A 27991-nucleotide genomic window follows, 5' to 3' on the forward strand; every position below is an offset into this window, starting at 1 on the left:
GCCACAATAACTTACAAAATTTGCTAATTATAAAACGCCTGGAAGTGGTACACACTATTCTTTCATTTTAAGTACATATATCAGTAACTCGCTAAAACGTTTACCCAGTCACCACATTTCAATTGCAGGTAGCCTATTCGACGGCTTCCAGTGGTAACAATAACAACATTAGCAATATTTCGTGTATTATTGATTGAACTTAAAAATTTAAAAGCTGACATGATCTCCTTATTGTGAGGTATAATTTTACGTTAGAAATTGTGTATATGGCGAGGCAAATAACCAGATTATACGCATACAGTATTTGAGAATGCGTGTACTTAGCGACTTACAAGAAACTTTGCACATAATTTTCAAACATTACCGAAACTTTTCTAACCGATCCCCCCCCCCTCACACACACACACACACACACACACACACACACACACACACACACAACACACACACACACACAACACACACACACACACACACACACACACACACACACGAAGTGATGAAAGAAAATAAGGTTATAGCTTACTACATTTGCACTGCTTATGCAGTAAACCTTCAGCATCAGGCATGCCGCTTTAATTTACTACTTATTTATTACTGACTCTATTACCAACACATTTTCCAGGCAGTACGCACATATATCATTGAATATGTACCTGCAGATTTATATCATTATACGGCATATAGTTCAGGAGATGTGACCTCATAGGCATAAAAAACTAGTTTTTCTTAAAATGGAGATCAAAGTAGCTCGACTATACACATCTAGTGTTTGAATATGAGAATACGTCGTCAATTCCAAAAAAAATTTAAATGTAATTTGAAACTTTTTATAAACTTTTTGGTTTTGATTTTTTCATCAATCTGTGAGTGAATATTCCCAACCTAATAAAAGAAAAATAACTGCGATTTTGCATCTTCAACCATAAAGGCTTTAAACGTTTAACGTCAAATATTTAACAAGTTAACTCATTACTGACGTTAGCTAATTCACAAGAAATGTTCCGTTCTCAATTAACCATAGAGTAAATTACAAATATCTCTCGAAAACTGTGTAAAGCGAGGAGAAGAACTCCCTGTAAGGGCCCACACTGGCATAATCAGTAAAGAGCTATGAAAGTAAGCTAACTCGTTTCAGCCCAACATCTAACTGATCGGCACACTAAGAAACTGCCGCTGATGGCAAACCACTGTCTGTTACCGCAAATCAGTACGCAAGTCTTCATATATAGTTCATTTATCAACTACGCCATTTCTTTCATGGATTACTATACTCTTGCAAATGCCACAGCCTTGCACTAAAGTACGAAGGGATGGTACTGATAGCCGCGGCATCGTGTCACCCATAGTGAAACACGATATACGACAACAGAGGTGACAGAACCTAGCACAGGGCGATGCTGATTCAAAATGTGTTTCGTGATGAAAATTAATATCAGTGTTGATACGAACTTTAGAGTAATATAGCGGAAAAAGCAGGAGCGGTGCCCAAGATAAGCAGGAAATCCTGTTCCGCCTATCAAACTCTTTCAATATACAGATAGTCTCCGCAAAGTGAACACATTGTCAACATATATCGGTAGCCAAATTAAAACCAAAGTGAAAATCAGATGAAGCTTTGTATAGATCTGTTGCACAGTGTTGTGCACAACTACTTCTCTATTACATAGGGTGAATCACCTAAAACTCGGGCCGCGTGGGATTAGCCGAGCGGTCTAGGGGCTGCAGTCATGGACTGTGCGGCTGGTCCCGGCGGAGGTTCGAGTCCTCCATCGGGCATGGGTATGTGTGTGTGTTTGTCCTTAGGATAATTTAGGTTAAGTAGTGTGTAAGCTTAGCGACTGATGACCTTAGCAGTTAAGTCCCATAAGATTTCACACACATTCCATTCCTAAAACTCGAACCTGAACTACTGCGGGGATTAAAAATGCTATTGATGTGTGATTTCACTGAATGGATCAGTAGCCAGAGGCATGTATTGTTAGCCAATAAACAGATCGTAATAATGCTTGGAGTGTGTATTTTTGGCGCAAACATACACTTTTTTAAAGGAATGACGTCAAGTGACATTAAAAAACTAAATGTAGGGTAAATTACAATGTTAGCGACGCTCGTTGGAGGATTCAAGTGTGAGGTTTTTACAACACATCGTAATTTGAAAAGTCCCACAACAACACTTTCAGTACATGTGGTAGCACACGCTAAACAATACACAAGTGCATACACTAGTTAAGTAGATTGTTACCGGTAACGAAGTAACTGACCATCACGGATTGTGTTCAAAATGACCATCGGCAGAGGCAGTGCACTCTTCCAGTCTTATATGCAATGACTCCTGCACACGTGCTAGCTTTTCAGCGAAGATGTCTAAACAGGCAGCAGTAATGAGTCGTTGTATATCATCGGATGTAGCTGGTATGTCCTAGTAGACACTGTCTTTCAGCTTTTCCCACATAAAAATGTATACAGATATGGGGAACGGGCAGGCGAAGGATAGGCATGCATTTAACTGTATATATCACTACAATTTTTTACTAATATTAAGTGATTGTTCCAATTTATATGTTTATCAAAAGCTGTAGCTGTGGTCCGAAATGAGTATTTGGGGAGATACGACATCTGAACAATCTGTATGAGACGGGTGTTTGATACCAGTCGTATACCATGGCAGGTAATTCCCTGTAGCATCTACGTTGGTTGTGCTGCCTTAAAAAATAAAACCCAGTCTTCCGTAATGTGTACATGGACCAGTTGACCTTTGTATGTGTTCGTGACTGATTGTCTAAATTGGAGGAAGGACTCACAGGAACTAGCAGACATGCGCTCTAAGGCACTAAAAACAATAAAACATAAAGGAATTATACGAATGAGACGAAAACCTGTAGATATGGTGTACATGCACTGCCAAACTAATAGTAACAATTTCAGAATGTAATGACTTATTCAAAAGAAAGAACTTCGCAAACAGAGTAAGGCAACAGCGCGTTGGTCCACCGCTGGCCCTTATGCACTTAGCTATTGGGACTGCCATTAACTGATGGAATTGTTGAATGTCTTCCTGCAGGATACCGTGCTAGATTACGTGCCATTGGCGCCTTAGATCTACAATCTAGCGAGCTGGCGGGAGGTCCTGCCCATAGTGCTCCAAACGTTCTCAATTGCGGAGAGATCCTGCGACCTTTCTGGCGAAATGTAGATCTAGGAAGACACGAAGACAAGCAGTAGAAACTCTGGCAATCTACATCTACATCTACATTCATACTCCGCAAGCCACCCAACGGTGTGTGACGGAGGGCACTTTATGTGCCACTGTCATTACCTCCCTTTCCTGTTCCAGTCGCGTATGGTTCGCGGGAAGAACGACTGTCTGAAAGCCTCCGTGCGCGCTCTAATCTCTCTAATTTTACATTCGTGATCTCCTCGGGAGGTATAAGTAGGGGGAAGCAATATACTCGATACCTCATCCAGAAACGCACCCTCTCGAAACCTGGCGAGCAAGCTACACCGCGATGCAGAGCGCCTCTCTTGCAGAGTCTGCCACTTGAGTCCGCTAAACATCTCCGTAACGCTATCACGGTTACCAAATAACCCTGTGACGAAACGCGCCGCTCTTCTTTGGATCTTCTCTATCTCCTCCGTCAACCCGATCTGGTACGGATCCCACACTGATGAGCAATACTCAAGTATAGGTCGAACGAGTGTTTTGTAAGCCACCTCCTTTGTTGATGGACTACATTTTCTAAGCACTCTCCCAATGAATCTCAACCTGGCACCTGCCTTACCAACAATTAATTTTATATGATCATTCCACTTCAAATCGTTCCGCACGCATACTCCCAGATATTTTACAGAAGTAACTGCTACCAGTGTTTGCTCCGCTATCATATAATCGTACAATAAAGGATCCTTCTTTCTATGTATTCGCAATACATTACATTTGTCTATGTTAAGGGACAGTTGCCACTCCCTGCACCAAGTGCCTATCCGCTGCAGATCTTCCTGCATTTCGCTACAATTTTCTAATGCTGCAACTTCTCTGTATACTACAGCATCATCCGCGAAAAGCCGCATGGAACTTCCGACACTATCTACTAGGTCATTTATATATAATGAGTAGGTGAAGTGTAAGCTCAGGATAGCTGGCCATGGAGAGCCACAAAACAGGGTGTAGAATATCGTCGACTTACCGCTGAGCTGCAAGTGTGCCACTAAAGAAAACCAAAGAGGTCCTGATATGAAATTAAGTGGCATCCAAGAGCGTCATTCCCAGTTGTCGGGCTGTGTGGCGAGCCTCAGTCACTGCTGGTATCCCCCCACCTGTCCAGGACGTCTCCAGACACGTCTTTCACCTGAAGTCTCATTGGATGGACTAGAATTGTCTTCAGTGATGAGTCCCGCTTCGAAGTGAGCCCTGATGAGCAGAGGATTGTAGCCCGCCACGCAGCCCGTCAGCGAGGAATTACGGTGGGAGGTGTCGTTTCTCTTCATGGGAGGACCGCTTTGGTTGTCATCCACAGCACCCTTAGAGCACAGCAGTAGGTCGACGATATTCTATCCCCCTGTTTGTTGCCCTTTCCTTGACGCTGCGGCCTTTTGTTTTTTCTTACAGTGTATGCACTGACGAGCCAAAACATTATGATTGCTGCCTATTACGAGGTTGAATGCTGCCTGGTGGCTTTTCTGATACTTGATGCAATAAGGAAAGAGTGTAAGTGGAGCAGAGACTAATAGGAGTCATTCTAGTGGGCTGGAATCCACTGAAATAACGACTTTGACAAAGAGTGGGTGGTTATTACCCAGGAGCTTCAAACACAAATCCTGGAAACGGCGAAGTTAGTCTGCTGTTCGTGTGCTACTGTTTTCAGCACGTATGGAAATCGGTTGAAGGACAGTGAAACCACAAGTGGGCGACATGGTATTGGGCGATCTGACGACTGAGTACAACACTGGTGCAGGAACATGTGTTTCGGAGCACATTGTTCAGTGCAAATTTTGCAACATGGTGGTCCACAACAGCTGTCAACTTTGTTCCCATATTGACCCAGAAATATCCATTTGAGTGCGTAACACCATAGCTTAGACACTACATAACTTTTGTTGATTCATTTTGCTTTCTGTTTTGTTCAACATTCCATCGTTGGGCTTCTGTAAATGTTGTTTGATTCAATCGATAACACAAAATGGTACACTCCTTCCTTTATAAAAATTTTGATGTCATAGTTTGATTCTATGCAATGAAGTGTATTGTCATTTAAATTCTTTGTCTCATTTGGAGAGAACAAAACTTACTGTATATAATTGTAATTTCTGTGTGAATGATTTTTGTAGAAATGTCAGTATGCGTAAATAATATGTTTTGTTTAAAGTGATTGTTTGCTGTTATGTAAACTGCTGACTTTCACTTAATGTTCTTAGTTATTTTGTAAGGAAAAGGTGGTGTTACCTTCGGGAACGGAACTGTGTAGCGAGTGCAAAATGTGGTGGGCATGGATAGAAAGGTGGAAGCAAGAGTCAGTCGGGGACGAGCTACCAAACTATCAACTGCTTATGTAAAAGTTGTGAATTGTGCTAGTGCCGCAAGAGGCTTTTCGTGCCGCTTTCCAATGCCTCGGATGAATGGATAAAGAGCTGGAACTGTTCTTGAATTGGTACCTACAATCACCACCAAGCAATGACAGAATCCAGCACTTCCGCTTGTAAATTCACCGACCAACATGCATTCGCCACCACGTTGCGCGATCACTGAAAAGGAACCAAGGAATTGTAGAAATGTACAGTGAAGGATCAGCTCATATGGATGATTTATTTGTTTACAATTATAAGGTAAACCAAAAGGCTATTTATGAAAACTTACCTTGATCTATCCTCTGTCACATTTCCACTTATTATCCTTCCCATGCTAAAGTCCTTATTGAAAGAACATGAAAGCCCAGTGTTTTACTAATTAATGCCTCTTGAACATAGTAAAAGGAAAGTTAAAGTTAATGTGGCAAGAGAGTGAGCTAAAGTAAATAATGTTTGCTGAAAGTAATTTTGCAATTAAAACTGCCTGTTAAAAGTTTGTGGGCTTGCTAAAAATTTAGTGAGAAATAGAATTTAAAATCATAAAGTACTACAACCAGGTATTATAAAAGGTTGCTGTCAACTTCAAAATTAAATGTCCTTAAAACTGAGGCTTATAAAGTTCTGCTTATTAAATGATCACCTTGCTGCCTGTTGTAAATCGCAAAAGGTGGGTCAGTATCTCACAAATACGTTAATTTTGTGTCTCACTGTAGTAACGGATGAAAACTGCAATTGTGGAAAGTTGTATACTCATGCTTGCTAAGCACTTGTTTCTCTTGGGTATTCAAAGTGCATATTAATAGTGTAACAGGATCCACAGTTTATTTATCCTTGATGCTCATGATAATTAACAATTAACAGGAAAGCCACTATCTATGAAAACAGTAACTTCTTTTGTTCAAAGGTCAGTGATTTAGTTGAAAAAGACTTAACCTATGCCCATTTCATAATTTTGCAGTGAACTACATTTACAATTTTTTTGTCAGACAGAAAAATGTTTTAAAAGTAATACTGAACCTATGTCCACTTTATGTTTCTACAGTGAATATTGATAGTAATATTATTGAGACCATTCAGTTTGACTAAGCCCTGAAGGTAACAGCGTGTATCGTTACCTGTTATATTTACTCATATTGTTTGTTCTGCTCTAACTGTCAGCTACAACCTTAACGTTAACATATGCAGGTACCGGAGTTCACTGCACTCTCTGGCGACAGTTTTCATTATCATTTGGACATTGTGGATAGGTAAATTATTGTTTTTTACTGTTTAAATATTTACGTAATTCTGACCTTCACTTCCGATAAGCCACCTGCGTTAGGTACATAGTGGTCAACACAACAAAATTCCTTTCAGAGGGTAACACTGCTCTGATTCTTTATACTGTAACTGCTTTGTTGTTGTTGTTGTTGTTGTTGTGGTCTTCAGTCCTGAGACTGGTTTTATGCAGCTCTCCATGCTACTCTATCCTGTGCAAGCATCTTCATCTCCCAGTACATACTGCAACCTACATCCTTCTGAATCTGCTTAGTGTATTCATCTCTTGGTCTCCCTCTACGATTTTTACCCTCCACGCTGCCCTCCAATGCTAAATTTGTGATCCCTTGATGCCTCAAAACATGTCCTACCAACCGATCCCTTCTTCTAGTCAAGTTGTGCCACAAACTTCTCTTCTCCCCAATCCTATTCAATACCTCCTCATTAGTTACGTGATCTACCCACCTTATCTTCAGCATTCTTCTGTAGCACCACATTTCGAAAGCTTCTATTCTCTTCTTGTCCAAACTGGTTATCGTCCATGTTTCACTTCCATACATGGCTACACTCCATACAAATACTTTCAGAAACGACTTCCTGACACTTAAATCTATACTCGATCTTAACAAATTTCTCTTCTTCAGAAACGCTTTCCTTGCCATTGCCAGTCTACATTTTATATCCTCTCTACTTCGACCATCATCAGTTATTTTACTCCCTAAATAGCAAAACTCCTTTACTACTTTAAGTGTCTCATTTCCTAATTTAATCCCCTCAGCATCACCCGATTTAATTTGACTACATTCCATTATCCTCGTTTTGCTTTTGTTGATGTTCATCTTATATCCTCCTTTCAAGACACTGTCCATTCCGTTCAACTGCTCTTCCAAGTCGTTTGCTGTCTCTGACAGAATTACAATGTCATCAGCGAAACTCAAAGTTTTTACTTCTTCTCCATGAGTTTTAATACCTACTCCGAATTTTTCTTTTGTTTCCTTTACTGCTTGCTCAATATACAGATTGAATAACATCGGGGAGAGGCTACAACCCTGTCTCACTCCTTTCCCAACGACTGCTTCCCTTTCACGCCCCTCGACTCTTATAACTGCTGTCTGGTTTCTGTACAAATTGTAAATACCCTTTCGCTCCCTGTATTTTACCCCTGCCACCTTCAGAATTTGAAAGAGAGTATTCCAGTTAACGTTGTCAAAAGCTTTCTCTAAGGCTACAAATGCTAGAAACGTAGGTTTGCCTTTTCTTAATCTTTCTTCTAAGATAAGTCGTAAGGTTAGTATTGCCTCACGTGTTCCAACATTTCTACGGAATCCAAACTGATCTTCCCCGAGGTCCGCTTCTACCAGTCTTTCCATTCGTCTGTAAAGAATTCGCGTTAGTATTTTGCAGCTGTGACTTATTAAACTGATAGTTCGGTAATTTTCTCATCTGTCAACACCTGCTTTCTTTGGGATTGGAATTATTATATTCTTCTTGAAGTCTGTGGGTATTTCGCCTGTCTCATACATCTTGCTCACCAGATGGTAGAGTTTTGTCATGACTGGCTCTCCCAAGGCCATCAGTAGTTCTAATGGAATGTTGTCTACTCCCGGGGCCTTGTTTCGACTCAGGTCTTTCAGTGCTCTGTCAAACTCTTCACGCAGTATCTTATCTCCCATTTCATCTTCATCTACATCCTCTTCCATTTCCATAATATTGTCCTCAAGTACATCGCCCTTGTATAAACCCTCTATATTCTCCTTCCACCTTTCTGCCTTCCCTTCTTTGCTTAGAACTGGGTTGCCATCTGAGCTCTTGATATTCATACAAGTGGTTCTCTTCTCTCCAAAGGTCTCTTTAATTTTCCTGTAGGCAGTATCTATCTTACCCCTAGTGAGACAAGCCTCTACATCCTTACACTTGTCCTCTAGCCATCCCTACTTAGCCATTTTGCACTTTCTGTCGATCTCATTTTTGAGACGTTTGTATTCCCTTTTGCCTGCTTCATTTACTGAATTTTTATATTTTCTCCTTTCATCAATTAAATTCAATATTTCTTCTGTTACCCAAGGATTTCTATTAGCCCTCGTCTTTTTACCTACTTGATCCTCTGCTGCCTTCACTACTTCATCCCTCAGAGCTACCTATTCTTCTTCTACTGTATTTCTTTCCCCCATTCCTGTCAATTGTTCCCTTATGCTCTCCCTGAAACTCTCTACAACCTCTGGTTCTTTCAGTTTATCCAGGTCCCATCTCCTTAAATTCCCACCTTTTTGCAGTTTCTTCAGTTTCAATCTGCAGTTCATAACCAATAGATTGTGGTCAGAATCCACATCTGCCCCTGGAAATGTCTTACAATTTAAAACCTGGTTCCTAAATCTCTGTCTTACCATTATATAATCTGTCTGATACCTATTAGTATCTCCAGGATTCTTCCAGGTATACAACCTTCTTTTATGATTCTTGAACCAAGTGTTAGCTATGATTAAGTTATGCTCTGTGCAAAATTCTACAAGGCAGCTTCCTCTTTCATTTCTTCCCCCCAATCCATATTCACCTACTATGTTTCCTTCTCTCCCTTTTCCTACTGACGAATTCCAGTCACCAATGACTGTTAAATTTTCGTCTCCCTTCACTACCTGAATAATTTCTTTTATCTCGTCATACATTTCATCAATTTCTTCATCATCTGCAGAGCTAGTTGGCATATAAACTTGTACTACTGTAGTAGGCATGGGCTTTGTGTCTATCTTGGCCACAATAATGCGTTCACTATGCTGTTTGTAGTAGCTAACCCGCACTCCTATTTTTTATTCATTATTAAACCTACTCCTGCATTACCCCTATTTGATTTTGTATTTATAACCCTGTAATCACCTGACCAAAAGTCTTGTTCCTCCTGCCACCGAACTTGACTAATTCCCACTATATCTAACTTTAACCTATCCATTTCCCTTTTTAAATTTTCTAACCTACTTGCCCGATTAAGGGATCTGACATTCCACGCTCCGATCCGTAGAATGCCAGTTTTCTTTCTCCTGATAACGACGTCCTCTTGAGTAGTCCCCGCCCGGAGATCCGAATGGGGGACTATTTTACCTCCGGAATATTTTACCCAAGAGGACGCATGTCCTCGGGAAAAATTACGGCTGTAGTTTTCCCTTGCTTTCAGCCGTTCGCAGTACCAGCACAGCAAGGCTGTTTTGGTTAATGTTACAAGGGCAGATCAGTCAATCATCCAGACTGTTGCCCCTGCAACTACTGAAAAGGCTGCTGCCCCTCTTCAGGTACCACATGTTTGTCTGGCCTCTCAACAGATACCCCTCCGTTGTGGTTGCACCTACGGTACGGCCATCTGTATCGCTGAGGCACGCAAGCCTCCTCACCAACGGCAAGGTCCATGGTTCATGGGGGAACTGCTTTAATAAAAATAATTCCAGTATAAGAACTGACTCCAACTTTGAGGTCTTGGTATAGCACTAGCGGGCGGTAGTGTTATAAATGGACACCGAATCGTGGAGAGTAGACTGTAATTCAATATTAACGTGTCATCGCGTGGGATGTATCATATTTATTATCACACCACGTTGATGGTCGTGTCTGGCTGATTGAAACAGGCGCCGTTTCTGGAGCGAGAGCCAGTGAAGGTTATGCTGTGTAGAACATTCACCTGGTCCTCCGTTGCACCTGCGGCAGTAATCGAAGGGCCCATCACATCTGTGGACTGCTTGGATGTTTTTGCGGGCCACCCGCACTCGTTCATCCTTGACGTCTCCCCGTGATGGCATCTTCCATCAAGACAACACGTTGTCACAAGGCCTGAATCCAGCTACAGTGCTTTCAGGAGCATGATCATGAACTCACATTAATGTCTTGGGCACAAAACTATCCTGACCTGAACCTAGTGGAACGTTTTTGGGACACTATCGGCTGCTAGCCCTCGTCCACAAATCACTGGACGATAATTTACGGGAACAAAGTTACCTGTGCAAAACATCTCGTGCCACATACCTCTGGAAACGTTCCAGCGAATCATCGAATCTATACCACGCAGACGCTAACAATCAGGCGATTTTAATGTTTCCGATCATCAGAGTTTGTCGTGTGGAAACCACAGTGGATGTTAAAAAAATATTGTTTGTACTCTTTCCAGCTATCTCTATGCACCGCTCCGAAGTAGACCTTTGTCGCTGCGTGGTTTCAACTTTAAAATATCCTCATCATGGAAGGCAGCCTGTAGCCTTTGATGTCCGCCAGTTCTCTGCACAGGTCTGCCGCTCGTTGTCTGTGCAAAAGTGCTGTTCCCATAGGCAGACACTTGGTGGGAGACACTAGTTTCTAGCTGTCTTTACTTGCTCACTGTCACACAGAACTGGAAAGTGCGACATAATGCGATAGACAGGCCTTTTTTAGCGTTTTAGGTACAGAACCCTAAAAACCGTGCAACTGAGCAACTAAAGGATGTTTCGTTAGCTATTCATACCATAATGCACTGGTTCCAGAACACTACGGATATCTTCCGTATTTACGACAGGTATTCAACGTCTCCAACTGTCAAGCATATAAGAACAACGCCAGATGTTCTTCATGCAGTACCACTTCTGAGGTTATAGTACCAGAAGGATGATCAGAGATATGCGAGTATGCACGAAAAATCCTCTACACAGAGTCAAGCTGGTATTAGTCCGTATTCCCTTGGAGCAGCGTAAAGTCTCCAGTTACAGCTGTGTAAAAATATATTCGAACGTGCTTTGAGGAAGAGCGACGCGTATGGGGCTCTTACGACCTTTAACCTTCACATAAAAAGTATAATTTCTGCTACTCTAGAGAGTAATTCGGTGCGTCAACACGAGAACCGATCTCTTGTTGTTGCGACAAGCAGATGTCCGATTTATATGTGCCACCTAGAATGTAACCTTTTAGGCCTTCGTTCAGTACCCTGATATCGGTTATGTTATGAGACAAAGCAGCATTTCTTCTTCTTTTTTTTACCACGTGTTCAGCTTTATTAGCAGAGAGAAAAATTACGTTGAACACGTCCCTCTAAGAAAGTGTTCTCTAGAATGTAGCTACAGTCATGCAGTGGAACGTACGGTGCTGCGGAACTTCTGAGAGACGAAAATTGTATGTCGAATCGAGAATACGCCGCGTCGGTAAAATATCCCGCTTTCTAAACTGCGAAAGACGATGATCTGGTCTCGAGCCCAGGTCCTGCAAGAAGGTTTGCCGCGCGGGATTAGCCGAGCGGTCTGAGGCACTGCAGTCGTGGACTGTGCGCCTGGTCCCGGCGGAGGTTGGAGTCCTCCCTCGGGCATGCGTGTGTGTGTTTGTCCTTAGGATAATTTAGGTTAAGTAGTGTGTAAGCTTAGGGACTGATGACCTTAGCAGTTAAGTCCCATAAGATTCCAAACACATTTTTGAACAATTGCAAGAAGGTTTAATCTGTCGGGATTTTTCATCTCATTTTATGTTCAGTGTTACACTAGTGATTACTATATTCTACAAAACGACCATTCGTAACTTAGCAACAATAGTTTCGACCAATCTTCACTGTATCTCATTTATACTGACAGGCTTCCAGATGAAATCGCCCTTATTTAAAATGAACAGAGAAGAATAAATTGTGTGTGTGGATCTCATTTCTACAAATAGGCTTACAAATATCTGTTTGTGTGTGTGTGCACCAACCAGCTCCTTTAATACAAGGACTGAGAAATTGATGGATCTTTTCTGTGCAGATATTCATCGTTGATTTGCTCACTAATCGTTACAACGGCACTGTCTGAGAAAACATCCGTACATTCAGAAATAATTCGTCCTTCGTCCGTCAGGTGCATGCGCAAACCCCCAGAACTGAACCACTTTCTTGACGGAGGTACAATCAAATACAAAAGACCGACTAGAGTGAAAATTGTCGGACAACATCTGCCGAAGTATGATGAGCGGCATTGTCGACGCTCCCACTAACACTGCGTTGGTGCGCGTTGTCTCAAAAAAAAAAAAAAAAAAAAAAAAAAGTTTCAAATGGCTGTGAGCACTATGGGACTTAACATCTGAGGCCTAGAACTGAGAACTACTTAAACCTAACTAACCTGAGGACATCACACACATCCACGCTCGTGGAAGGATTCGAACCTGTGACCGTAGCAGCCGCGCGGTTCCGGACTGAAGCGCCTAGAACCGCTCCTCCACAGCGGCCGGCGCGTTGTCTCATGGATCCAAGAACCAGACTAAGCACCTTATTATGACCGATATCGAGTTTACGAGCAGTCCAATTCGTGGCGTTGCCATAGACACTACTGCCGTAATTGAAGAGAGAGCGGATGAAGACCTTATACAGAGTAAAGAAGACTGTCGGTTAGATCGGTGCGGTAGTATTGTGCTATCGGTGATATTCACCTGGACTTCCATGGGACCTGTGGTGGTAAGTGATGGTAGCATGACATCTGTGGACTACATGAACATTATTGGGAGCCATCTGCATCCCCTCATCCTCCATGTCGCCCCGACAGCGATGGCGTATTCCTACGTTATAACTGCTACGCTGGTTTGGGTAGCATGACACGGAAATTCCTTTGATCTGCAGCCGATGGACTCATCTGGAGCGCTACGGATCGCCAGCATTGTCCGCAATTTACTGGAAGTGCGTGACTTGTGCTTTGGCACTTGATGCCACACACCTCTGGACGTTACTTCTTGTTACAATGCCCGTCGTTGTATGAACACTGTAGATAGAGCTCTGCGTGTACGACTTCGTTCTCAGTTTAATTCAGATTTTTATGTGCTTCCTTTACTATTGTTTTCTGAAAATGCTACGTTTGCACCAGATGCAATATATAACACACGTAATCAAGAACCATTGCCTCGGTGCAAACCACGTGGCTTAGTGAAAACAAATGTCTAGTCTCATTTGCACGTCACTCTGAATATCATCAGCACTGCTAACATGTTCCTTTGAAGAAATAAATGGCAGGAATGGATCACTTAAGTAGAAAACTGGCCAGGACAGATCATCCACTCCGGGAATCGAGGACATCGACTATTTTTGCCTATTAACCACCTTGACACTGGCAAAGTATCGGTGCCAGGGATTCGAAGACTTTTGTGGATGTATTAATTTGAAGACTGAAGTCAGATAACAAATGACAAAACTTTTTTCATGTGGTGTAATTACACATTAACAATTTTCCGATTTTTTCCTTCGCTTGTTTCTTGCCAAATTTCATGGCTCTCAGTCAATGGGAACCACCCTGCAGGTTTCGATGAGTGAGTTTGCGAATACCAAAATATGTGACATAAACAGCCGTACCTTTTCATTACACTGAGTTATAAGCTAACTTTTCCTATACCGCCAAGCGACCATCGACCTTAGTATGTGAGATAAATTTCAACTTCGTAGGTCAACCCGTTCGTGAGAAACTGAGGTCTTAACCGACAAAAACACTGTCTGATAACAAATGACAATCTTTTTTCCTGTCATACAACTAAAATTCAACAATGTTAAGATTTTTAGTTTGCTTTTAGTGTGAAATCATACTTCGTGGCAAATATGATGATTCTAGGTCGATGGGAAGCAGCCCGTAAGTTTTGATGTCTGAGTTTGCGATTGTCAGCATGTGTGACATAAATGGACATATCTTAGGATTGCATTGACTTAGAAGCTTCAATTTTTTTATATCAACAACGGACCGTAAACCTTAATATGTAACATCAGTTTCAATTTGATAAATCTACGCATCTCTCAGAAAAAATCGTTTCGAACAGTCGGACAGATATACAGACTGGAATACAGGCCATAAAGTGATCCTATAAGGGTTATTTTTTTAGCGTTTGAGGTACAGAACCCTAAAAACCGTGCAACTGAACAATTGAAGGATGTTTCGTTAGCCATTCATACCATAATGCACTTTCAGTTCAATGGAGTCAATCCAGATTAACAGAACCAGCAAGGAAAGATCCAAAACCTAAATGAAACGTTATGTCGCATCTTGAACCCTACTACTGTCACAAAGCGAAGTGCAAATGACTGATACAAGCAACGAAATTTGTTTGGTCAGGAGGATTTAAGTTTATTTTAGTTCTAAACTGATTACTTTCAAAATTTGTTAGGGAATGTTCGGAACTGATTGTGACCTGTTATAAATTTTCTGTGCGCTGCGCGAAATGTATTGTGAAATTGATGAATGTGTAGTGTAAATTTCACAAATCTGCAAACTAATTAATAAAATGAATAACAGAGTTAAACCATGTTGTAATTAGAACAAAAAGTTCATCGTCGTTTACTCGAACTTCATAGCTTCAGAAGACGTTTACTCCTAATCTCATATAGCTTTGCAGTAATATGGAATAACATTATAACGTACACGACTTATATTAGTCTCTTATCATTGTGACACAATTTCTCGCGTACTTTTCGTTGGCGAATCTCTTTCTTTGGTTGTTTTGATGCTCTTCCGGTATACGTAAAATATTCTTCGCGTCTCCATCATGCATCAGAATTTCTTCTGCTATAGGAACCGTAGAGGACTCCTATTGTAATAATTTTTGACGAGTTTTGGTCAACACGCTAATCCATCGTAACCCCTCTGCGCGCAATCGAAAACTTGTTGTTTTTTAGCAATAATCTGCTGCGTTATAATCAATCATTGTCGCTAATTAATGGATGTTTGTTCATCAGCAATATGGAAAAATAATTACACAAATGAAATATTAATGAATTTAACAGTCAGTAAGGCTCGGATCAAAACGGTTGTCAGATAACTGAGCCACGCAGCTGGTGCTGAACGTAGAGTACAGAACGGTAAAGAAGTGGCGCCTAGCGAAAAGGAGAGTCACTACGTAATATCTCATACATTATTTTCGGATCTAAGTTATACTCTGTCAGTAGTTACAGATTATCCGGATTATTTGCAAGATGCGATATTCTTATGAGGCAAGGGGAAGAAAGTTACGGTAAAGGATCGTCATATTGTCTTGATGTCGATATTTCAGTTACATTACTGACACTTTGCGGGGGATGTACAGAATTCTAAGAGTATGGGATGAGAATTAGCGGGAAGGAAACGTAGGGTACAGTCGCTGGTACAAAGGAACGGCAAAAAAAAATCAGGATGGGATACTGTTGATGTAAATACACTCCTGGAAATTGAAATAAGAACACCGTGAATTCATTGTCCCAGGAAGGGGAAACTTTATTGACACATTCCTGGGGTCAGATACATCACATGATCACACTGACAGAACCACAGGCACATAGACACAGGCAACAGAGCATGCACAATGTCGGCACTAGTACAGTGTATATCCACCCTTCGCAGCAATGCAGGCTGCTATTCTCCCATGGAGACGATCGTAGAGATGCTGGATGTAGTCCTGTGGAACGGCTTGCCATGCCATTTCCACCTGGCGCCTCAGTTGGACCAGCGTTCGTGCTGGACGTGCAGACCGCGTGAGACGACGCTTCATCCAGTCCCAAACATGCTCAATGGGGGACAGATCCGGAGATCTTGCTGGCCAGGGTAGTTGACTTACACCTTCTAGAGCACGTTGGGTGGCACGGGATACATGCGGACGTGCATTGTCCTGTTGGAACAGCAAGATCCCTTGCCGGTCTAGGAATGGTAGAACGATGGGTTCGATGACGGTTTGGATGTACCGTGCACTATTCAGTGTCCCCTCGACGATCACCAGTGGTGTACGGCCAGTGTAGGAGATCGCTCCCCACACCATGATGCCGGGTGTTGGCCCTGTGTGCCTCGGTCGTATGCAGTCCTGATTGTGGCGCTCACCTGCACGGCGCCAAACACGCATACGACCATCATTGCCACCAAGGCACAAGCGACTGTCATCGCTGAAGACGACACGTCTCCATTCGTCCCTCCATTCACGCCTGTCGCGACACCACTGGAGGCGGGCTGCACGATGTTGGGGCGTGAGCGGAAGACGGCCTAACGGTGTGCGGGACCGTAGCCCAGCTTCATGGAGACGGTTGCGAATGGTCCTCGCCGATACCCCAGGAGCAACCGTGTCCCTAATTTGGTGGGAAGTGGCGGTGCGGTCCCCTACGGCACTGCGTAGGATCCTACGGTCTTGGCGTGCATCCGTGCGTCGCTGCGGTCCGGTCCCAGGTCGACGGGCACGTGCACCTTCCGCCGACCACTGGCGACAACATCGATGTACTGTGGAGACCTCACGCCCCACGTGTTGAGCAATTCGGCGGTACGTCCACCCGGCCTCCCGCATGCCCACTATACGCCCTCGCTCAAAGTCCGTCAACTGCACATACGGTTCACGTCCACGCTGTCGCGGCATGCTACCAGTGTTAAAGACTGCGATGGAGCTCCGTATGCCACGGCAAACTGGCTGACACTGACGGCGGTGGTGCACAAATGCTGCGCAGCTAGCGCCATTCGACGGCCAACACCGCGGTTCCTGGTGTGTCCGCTGTGCCGTGCGTGTGATCATTGCTTGTACAGCCCTCTCGCAGTGTCCGGAGCAAGTATGGTGGGTCTGACACACCGGTGTCAATGTGTTCTTTTTTCCATTTCCAGGAGTGTATTTTCGAACACTGAGTCACTTGCATAAAGCTGGATATTAGATGCTACCACCTAACAAAAATCATAACTGCTATGGCGAAGAATCATTCAAAAGGATGAAGAAGCTATACGTGGAAAACTGAACAGATCACTGAGAGAAACACCGGTTAAATGCTTTGTGAGGTTTTGTTTTGGTGCAAAAATGTGGACGATAAGGAAGGGAGATTAAAGAACTGGAAGACTTGGAAGTGTGCATATGAAGGACGACGGGAAAGACACGCTTTGCGGTAAAATTTAAGAATGAAGAAATATCAAGAAAGAGAGGTGAAAAAAAAAACCAAATGTAACAGAAGATTTTCAGAATAAAAAGGAATTTTTTAGTACACTGTCTAAAAATGCAATGCTTATTTAATTTTTTCAGGTTGCAAATAGCTGGTTTCATTTCCAAATTACCGGTTTAGGGTAAATCGCCCATCTTCAGTTCTATTAAACAATGAAATACATAACAATTGTGTTCTGATCGTACGTTTCTAAAGCTTCCATTTTTTAACTATTTGCAATACGTAAATTTTGTAACATATCGTATGCTGTAGTTAGTTCACTGTCATATACTAAAAACGTGCGATCGTGCTGTTGATTTATATTGCAATCTTGAAAAGATTAAAAGAAAAAATGTAATTTGCACAAACACCTTCAGCTTTAAGGAGTGTCCTCTACTTGCACGAAACGCGTTTAAACCAAATACTGAAACAGTTCGCACATAAAAATATTGCTAAGCTTTATATAAAACACTAAAACTAAACTCCGGGTGAACAGACCATGGACACACAACGGTACCGACCTGCCGCCGTGTCATCCTCAGCCCACAGGGGCCACCGAATGCGGATACGGAGGGGCATGTTGTCAGCACACCGCTCTACCGACCGTACGTCAGTTTACGAGGCCGGAGCCGCCACTTCTCAAACAATTAGCAGCTCAGTTTGCCTCACGAGGGCTGAGTGCATCCAAGCTTGCCGACAGTGCTCGACCGACCGGAGGGTCACCCACCCAAGTGCTAGCCTAGCCCGACAGCGCTGAACTTTGGTGATCTGACGGGAACCGGTGTTACCACTGCGGCAAGGCCGTTGGCGTATATAAAAGACAGATGAGGAATTTTTAGGTCTGCAATCATAATGGAAACTAGAATATTTTTATATGGAAAATGGAAATGGAAATGGAAGTGAAGTCCCTTGCTGCTTGACAGAGCGTAGGGAACGATGTGGGAGTCCGCACCGCCATACTAGGCAAGCTCCTAATGGAAGCGGTTTGCCGTTGCCTTCCTTCGACCATAACGAAGATGGATGATGATGACGAAGACGACACAACACCCAATCATCTCGGGGCATGTCAAAATCCCTGACCCCGCCGGGAATCGAACCCTGCTCGGAAAATGAGAGCGCTACCGCGAGACCACGAGTGGCGGACACTTTTATATCAATTTATTAAATTTTGCAGAATGCCTTTCGTACAGTTTAAAATACGAAATTGAAATAATTAAAACATAAAACATTCCAAGGCACTATACACAAAATATTAATGAGGTTCCCTAGCTTTACAAACATTTTTCTATCATCAGGAGCAACTTAAACAACTTTTATGACATTTTAACGAATGTCTCCCCTCACATTTCCAATGGACGATCGTAGATGGAGCTTCATATACGCCAGACCGGAAATGGCGCCTCACGGAAATTTCATCTGCAGTGCTAAATTCGCTGTCCCCACTATGCTTCGAGTCGACTTTAATGATATTTGATAGAGTAAGGGCAAAACAACTCTTTAAAAAAATTTCCTAGTAAATGCCATGTGTAAAATCGCTTTGTTCACTCAGTAGTTTTCTGGGGATTTTATCCGGCGGGCGTAAATCTTCTCCGGCACATCTAGATAAAAATCTCCCTTTGGTATCTCCATTTGTTCTTGTATTTTGCTAAGGTCTTGTCTTTTATCTTTCACGTGCGCTCCAAACGCTGTCACATAACTGTGTCCACAAAGTTCCTTATACCAGATTTCAAAATTTTGCCCAGTCTGTCGTTTACAGGGTGAACCACAGCTCTACCGACTAAGTTTCAGAGGTTTTTTAAACATACTTTCGGGGTATTTTGATATAAGAGCCCCACTGTCTCCGGTAACTCATTACAAAGTTAGACATTCTGCACTTAGTTTGGTTTCTTGCCTCAATTAGCTTATCGCCTCTACTGCACTGAAAGTAGTGGGTCAACCGCCGATACACCGGTTCCCGCCAGATCACCACAGTTAAGCACTGGCGGGCGTGGCCAGTATTTGGATGGTTGACCTCCCAGATACGCCACGCGCTGTTGACGCTTTCGCCTTTGCCTTCACGGCAGAGGGGACAGGAAGGCTGGTGGCGTGGAGCCCCTGGTCACCAGTCTTTGTGAAAATGTTGTGGATTCAGCTACAAACCTCTACGCAGAGTATCAAGAAGTGAGAGCGGGCGACACTGTTGATAGTTTACTTTTTCGACTGGAAAAAGCGCAGGTGACGCCTGTATATAAGAACGGTAGAAGGACGGATCCTCCAAATTACAGACCAATATCGTTAACATCGGCTGGTTGCAGGATTCTCGAACATATTCTCAGTTCGAATATAATGAATTTCCTTGAGACAGAGAAGTTACTGTCCATGCATCAGCACAGCTTTAGAAAGCGCATGATATCTTGCGAACCATGGATGAAGGGTATCAGACGGATGCCATATTCCTTGACTTCCGGAAAGTGTTTGACTATGTGCCCCACTGCAGACTCCTAACTAAGGTACGAGCATATGGGATTGGTTCCCAAGTATGTGAGCGGCTCGAAGACTTCTTAAGTAATAGAACCAAGTACGTTGTCCTCGATGGTGAGTGTTCATCGGAGGTGAGAGTATCATCTGGAGTGCCCCAGGGAAGTGTGGTAGATCCGCTGTTGTTTTCTATCTACATAAATGATCTTTTGGATACGGTGGATAGCAATGTGCGGCTGTTTGCTGATGATGCTGTGGTGCACGTGAAGGTGTCGTTGTTGAGCGACTGTAGGAGGATACAAGATGACTTGGGCAGGATTTGTGATTGGTGTAAAAAATGGCAGCTAACTCTAAATATAGATAAATGTGAATTATTGCAGATGAATAGGAAAAAGAATCCCGTAATGTTTGAATACTCCATTAGTAGTGTAGCGCTTGACACAGTCACGTCGATTAAATATTTTGGCGTAACATTACAGAGCGATGTGAAGATGGATAAGCATGTAATGGCAGTTGTGGGGAAGGCGGATAGTCGTGTTCGGTTCATTGGTAAAATTTTGGGAAGATGTGGTTCATCTGTAAAGGAGACCGCCTATAAAACACTAATACGACCTATTCTTGAGTACTGCTCGAGCGTTTGGGATCCCTATGAGGTCGGATTGAGGGAGGTCATAGAAGCAATTCAGAGGCGGGCTGTTAGATTTGTTACTGGTAGGTTTGATCATCACGCGAGTGTTACGGAAATGCTTCAGCAACTCGGGTGGGAGTCTCTATAGGGAAGGAGGCGTTCATTTCGTTAATCGCTACTGAAGAAATTTAGAGAACCAGCATTTGAGGCTGACTGCAGTACAATTTTACTGCCGCCAACTTACATTTCGCGGAAAGACCACAAAGATAAGATAAGAGAGATTAGGGCTCGTACAGAGGCATATAGGCGGTCATTTTTCCCTCGTTCTGTTTGGGAGTGGAAAAGGGACAGAAGATGCTAGTTGTGGTGTGAGGTACCCTCCGCCACGCACCGTATGGTGGATTGCGGAGTATGTATGTAGATGTAGATTGATGACCTGCAGCCGCCTAGAACGAGATTAGAATTATATGTTAATACATTAAGCTGCTGACGGGCGTTGATATATGTCGACGGGGGCAGGTGAAAATTTGTGCCCCAACCGGGACTCGAACCCGGGATCTCCTGTTTACATGGCAGACGCTCTATCTATGTGAGCCACCGAGAGCACAGAGGATAGTGCGACTGCAGGGACTATCTCGCGTACGCCTCCCGCGAGACCCACATTCTCACCTTATATGTCCATGCACTACATTCGTAGTGTCCCACCCCAACACACTAATTACTTGTGGAAGATATTCTTACCAAGTCCCGTAGGAGTTCGGGTAATATTTGTGCATTTTCGCCTGTCCGCGTTCATATATATATCAACGCCCGTCAGCAGCTGAAGGTACTAATATATAATTCTAATCTGTTGATAGTGATCCGTCCGTCGGCTGTGGACGCTTGGCTCTGCGGGCCCCTTGGCGCTTCTCTCGGGAAAAAGGCTTGAAGGTGGCTACGGGGGTGCAGTTTAGGGAAAACTTTTCCAATTAGCCTTCTGAACCTGCCCTTCATCCATGGGTGCAGGGGAGCTTGCGGAAACACCGTGGTGGCGGCCACGGGGCATCGTACAGTGGTTGCGGACCACGTACACCTCCTCACGACGATCTTGTTTCACGACGGCAGTAGCATTTTTTCGGCAAGATAAGCGCCTTGTCAAATGACAAGGTGTGTCGTGGAGTGGTTCGAGGAACGCAGTGGCGAGTTCCAGTTGATGGCTGGGCCCCCAACTCACCCGATCTGAACCCGATCGAACACATCCGGGATGAGATTAAACGTGACTTCAGAGCTAACCGCCCTCCTCCCCTGAATTGATGGGAATCTCATGGCTTTTCGTGTGCAGATGTGGTGCCAACTACTCTCTCCTGCAACTTACCAAGGCCTGATTGCTTCCATGCCACGAAGCTTCGCCATTGTTATCCGAGAAAAGAGGGACATACCGGTTATTTGGTAGGTGATCTTACTGTCCTGGCTGATCACTGTATGTGCGACGAAGGCAAGCTGATTTTGTGTGTATTTTGTGGCGACACCACCACGGCTTCATTATGTTACAACATGTTGTAACACAGATCTTTAGATGGTGATTGCTGTCTCAGGACCAAAATTTTTGTGTTCATTGACGAAGAGAAAAGAAATTCATTTATTTTTGTGCCTGCATTGACCAGTAAATACCCGCAAGACATTGCAAATATCGACATCAACGAACTTGTTCTACACATTCACAACTTGCTGTTGTCAGCTGTAATGCACATCACACTCTTCCCTCTCAAACTACCACTCACCACTGCTCAGTTAGGCGTAGATTCTGTTTCTCCGGCGGAGGCAGTTTACGTTGAGTTGGCCGACATGCGTCTTGTACGGGTGATCACTGAATGCAACGGAAGAGCCACACAACGCCAATAAGCTAGGTTGTTCCGGCAGCGAAGGCAGCCATCTCATAGTACTTCTGCATCTGAGAGTTGTTGTAATACTATGTGTTATTTGTTGTGTGTTTTCATGTTTGAATACTGTATTCCTCTTCACTATTTTGAACGTATATTCACAGTAAAAACGTGTATGACGCCGGTATTTTGGTCACCTTACATGTTAGAATTGTCAATTCGAAGTTATCAATTATGTTAATTAATAGAGATATCTTATATCAAGAGAGATCGGTGGTTAGGAGAGTTGTCACTTTAGTAACGGAAAGGGTTGATACCGGTGAAGCCGAACCAGTGTGAGCTTACAGTTACAGCTCGGCGACCGTAGCCGTTGGCCGTTTCCCGCCAATGTGCGGCTATGGAACGATGTCACTGGTCGGAGATTTGAGCGTGTGTTTCTTTGAGTCTTTCGAGAAGCATCTCGATGGTTCTGGAAGCGCTGTGTAGGCTGCCGAGCGGCTTCACGTCCAACAAGGGTGGGAGGAGATCGTTTCGAATGGAGAGCCGTGACCGGCTGTGTCCAAAGAGGACACCGGAGTATCGGAGGCTCTGTAGCGAGCGTGTCGCCCCGTCTAGCGAGAGGAGGCGAGCAGGACAGACACAGAGCAAGGCTGATCTGAGACGTTGCTGGGTACGTGTCCAGCGACTAGTCTCTCTTTCACTCGGTACAGTGCTGATTGCGCTACTTGAAGAGAATAACAGGTGGGTACTTCGTTTTGGCGCTTTCAGTATTGAGAAGCGGTCATTTACGCTCGTGCACTAGAGACGTATTTCTGCTCCTGGCTAGTGTAGGCAAGCAGACTGCAGAGCCTCGTAACCGACTGCGATAGTTGAGTATCTTCAACCATATGAGTTTTCCAACGCAATCATACGTCCATTGTGTAGGCGTATTTATTCTCTGGACACCGCACGTCATCTCCACGGCGCCGACGCGAAAGATCCACACTTCGCTGATGACTTGGGTGATATTATCGCATCGAGCAAATACAGGAAATATTACAGTTAAATACTACAGTCCCACTAGTTCATCTCTTTCCAGTATTCTTAACGAACACAACAGGGGACGCTTTTAGACAGCTATGTGTTGCGCCAGTCTTGGGTACGGTAACTTGTACGATTTATAATTGTATATTTGTTAGGTTTTCATATTGCTTTTTTTTGCACTTTCCTTCTTATTGAATAATTAAACAGTTATTAATTTAATTCTCCTTTTTTTATTTAACTAGGACTGCTCCCTTTACTCATTCTGTGTTCATTAGAAGAGGAAAGATCAATTTAAATAATTATTCATGCCACGAATACCTTAGTGCTGTCGCGAACAACAGAACCTGAGTCACACAGCGATAAACGCACTATTAATACCACTGACAACATCCTGCAGAAGGAAATTGTGGGCAGAAACCGAATAAATCTTAAATGGAATACTCCACTAAATGCTTCGATTCTTCAGCTCTTGCATCCTACGTGAGACACATTACATTTCTACATGCACGTCTATAATCCGCTGACCACCTTGTGGTGGTGTGTAATAGTATTTTGTACACCAGTGTCGCGTCGCCCTCTTCCTGTCCATGTAATGAATGGTGTCCGGGAAGAAGGGTTGCTTCCGAGCCGCTGAGTGCGCTCATATCTCTGTAAATGTACCTTCATTGTCTTTCCGCGAAACACGCTTAGGAGGAAGAAATATGTCTGTTGACCCTTCTCGGAACTTGACGTTCTCGGAACTTAAACACCAATGCACACCGTGTTGCAGAAAGCCTCTCTTGCAGCGTGTCTACCACTGAAGTTGACTCGGCATCTACGTGACGCTCTCACGCTTTCTAAATTAATCAGTAACGAAACGTGCTGCTCCTCTTTGGAGCCTCCGTATTTCCTCTGTCTGCCCTACCGGGTGCCGTTCCCAGACTGACGAGTAATATTCAGGCATTGGGTCGAACGACTGTTTTGTAAGCTGCTTGTTGATTGGCTACGTTACCTGACTATTCTTCCAAGAAATCTCAGTCTGACATCGAGATTAATTTTGTGTTGTAGTTCTACTTTAAATCACTGCTTACGCACACTACCAGATATTTTATGTAACTTGTTCCAGTGACTGTTCTGCAGTAGTATTGTCATATAGTTAAGGGTCTTTTTATCTGTGTATTCACATATCTGTTTATCTCGAGGAGTAATTGCCACTCCCCCCAACAAGCGTAAATCCTCTGAAGGTCTTTCTGTATTTCGCAACAATTTTCTAGCATTGTGACTTCTTTGTATACTTCAGCATCGTCCGAAAATGCCTCACTGAACTTCCAATGTTGTTATTTACTAAACTAATGATCCACAGTTCTTCCTACCCTTTCTATTAACTTAAAGAAATGTGAAATGTGACCTGCTTAAGAGACATTTAAGTATAAACTGAGACCTCTATATTAAGATAAACTTTATGCTATACATAAGGCGAGCCTCCTTAGTACGGTGGTATCAGCGGAATAAACATTTTATATTTTCACGTTTCTTCTATTGTTAAGCAGTCGAAAGTTCTGTTGTGTTGTTCTGACAAGTCAGAACAACGAAACTCTGTAGTAGATCAGATAACATTCTGCGTCAAATAAAATAGCATACATTATTACCATTCTCGGTTTCGAATGCTTAGAGGTGACCATCAAGCAGAAGAACAAATTACATCGACTGCTCTGTCTCCTCTTTTCGGAGAAGCAGAAAGCTCGTTAATGTTGGTTTTATTTGTAAGCGTCCTACTGTAGATAGCAAATCCTGCTTGTGTATTGTGACCCCACATGTAAGTCTTCAAAGAGAGTACCTATTATTTTATGGATAAACGAGTTGCATCTATCTGACATAGTACTTACTTACCATAATGCAGTTTTTCATTCTGACTGTAGAATTAGGAAAAGTTTCTTTCTATGGTGTTACGTTCTAAATCCAAAGAGAAAGTTTTACTTTTCATGAAACACCATTCGTCAAAAATTTGTTCGTCAAAATTAAAACCATCGTGAAAAAGGATAGAATACAAAGTAAACGTTATATCAGAGATACAGAAATGTTGAGAAACTGTAGTCATTCTGTTATTCCATGAGATCCAGAGCACCGAAGATGTCCGCGCCCAGGTTGTTACTTGACTTCAGGAAGAACTACAGGGTAAAGCAGAAATGCCGCACTTGCGCGAGTCCTCGTCCCGATTCAAGACAAAAGTTTATCTAGCAAAATCAGATCTGGTGCATTTTGAAAACACGTGTATGAAAATGGGGAGCTGGCAACACGGTCACACCATGCAGCACGTAGGAATGTACAGAGGAGCGTGTATCACTTCGCGATACTGTGCCAACGGCCGTAGCTCAATGCATGCCGGCACAGTAGTTCAGTGTGTTCGGTCAGAGAGCTGGTTGGCCTCTGTAATAAAAAAACTGAGTGGAAGAATCAACCAACGAATTTGAACGGATGTCATATGACGTCCGCAACGACCAAACACAACGATCATAAACGAAAAAAGTGCGTACACTCCCGACACACAAAACCCACATCCACCATAGAGCTATGGTTCGAGTCCTCGTCAGTTTCGTTTTGTTTGTTAAACATATGTTCTCTTGTTCTCGTCATTTGTGAGTAGGACATCATTTTCACACATTACAATAACCTATCACATGACAGTGGGATCCATTAAACTGCATGCACGGGTCTACTAACGGCGCAGTCCACAACCGTAACTGACCCTGTCAAGGTCATGTAGGGCGGATTCCCGATGGAGCGCACAGACGATGAATACTTCGGTATGTTTTTGGTGTTGCGTGCATCCGATAACCAAGCTGCTGCTGCTACTGTCGCTAGTATGTATGTTGAACGATACCCTCAAAGGCGTCATCCCGATAACAATGTTTTTCGTCGCCCCGAGCAACGTCTTCGGGAAACCGGTAACATTTGTCCACAACTAATGGACAGAAGTCGTCTAGGGACTAGACGTTCTCCACAAATTGATGACGCAATTTTGGAAACGTCGGCAAAGTGCCCGTGATATTACCAGGCAGTTCCAGGTATCTCGAAGACTGATTGTTGAAGTGTTGCATGATGCAAATCTGCATCAATATAACTTCACATGTCAACTCAACACCAGCGGCCATGAGACCGTATTCGACGAGTGCAGTTTTCTAAATGACTTTTGCACCAAGTGGAAGACAACGAATATTTTGTAAATAACGTGATATGGACTGACGAATCTAAAATAATAATTTGCATGATGCATTGGAAAACGTTTAATTTGGGGTTCGGCGACAGCTACGGTTTCAGCATGATGGTGGACAGCCGCACTTTGGAATGAATGTGTGTATCTCTTTAAATGAAGCATTCCCTAGGAAATGTATTGGTCGTGGACGTCCAATGTTCTGGTCTCCACGTTCTCCGGGCCTTAACCCACTAGGTTTTTATTTGTGGGACAAATGGCTCTGAGCACTATGGGACTTAACTTCTGAGATCATCAGTCCCCTAGAACTTACAACTACTTAAACCTAACTAACCTAAGGACATCACACACATCCATGCCCGAGGCAGGATTCGAACCTGCGACCGTAGCGGTCACGTGGTTCCAAACTGTAACGTCTAGAACCACTCGGCCACTCCGGCCGGCTATTTGTGGGACACTTAAGGGAAGAAGTTAATAGTAATAGTACTCTACCTTGTAAGGTGTCAGGCAAATCCAACACCTTCCATGAAAACCCTGACATCATAAGCAAATCCACTAGTATGTCACGTAGCTCCGAATAAATCGTGACATTAAATTAACCAAAGTAATACGAGTAACTAGTGAGCAAATGGAATACCACAGACTAACACAAGAATGCCTAAATGCATGTCATACCTTCCCACCGTGAGACAGACGCAGTTCCGAGGGGAGGAACGAGAACAGAAGCCGAGAGCAGAACCGTGTTAAGCGAGAAGGCCCTACGATAAGGGACGGACACCCACGTCGCCAGCTAACCGCTACGACCACCCCAGCCGCAAGTTTTAGCGTGAGACTTTTTCGCGTCTCTGTTACTTCAAGACCACCCCCCAGCCCATGTTAAAAGCTAGAGCCCTCCAGAAGAACAGTATAGATCTTACGATAACACTAAAAGGACCACACCAACTGCAAGTTTTAGCGTGAGACTTTTTCGCCTCTCTGTTACGTTGCAAACTTTAAAAACATTGCCCCACCACGAAAAGTATAACGTTTCTCATTGGATAGACAGAATTTTTGTAGGCGGAGCTTAAGGTTAACATTGAGACCCTGATTGCTCAGATGAAAACACAGCCAGATAGTTTTTTTAAACCAACTTCAGTAAATTGTAGTAAGGAGAAGTTAGGAGA

General features: G+C 43.3%; 1 protein-coding gene and 1 pseudogene across 1 annotated transcript in view; both read right to left on the minus strand.

The window, feature by feature from the left end:
• The window catches only part of LOC126252741 (dipeptidase 1-like), a 1484085-nt gene that overhangs the window by 300628 nt on the left and 1155466 nt on the right, over window positions 1-27991 (minus strand). The gene's annotated exons all lie outside the window — the stretch shown is intronic.
• LOC126253733 (5S ribosomal RNA) lies at window positions 18363-18480 on the minus strand (annotated as a pseudogene).

This window comes from Schistocerca nitens, chromosome 4 (genome assembly GCF_023898315.1).
Source record: "Schistocerca nitens isolate TAMUIC-IGC-003100 chromosome 4, iqSchNite1.1, whole genome shotgun sequence".
Classification (NCBI taxonomy): domain Eukaryota; kingdom Metazoa; phylum Arthropoda; class Insecta; order Orthoptera; family Acrididae; genus Schistocerca; species Schistocerca nitens.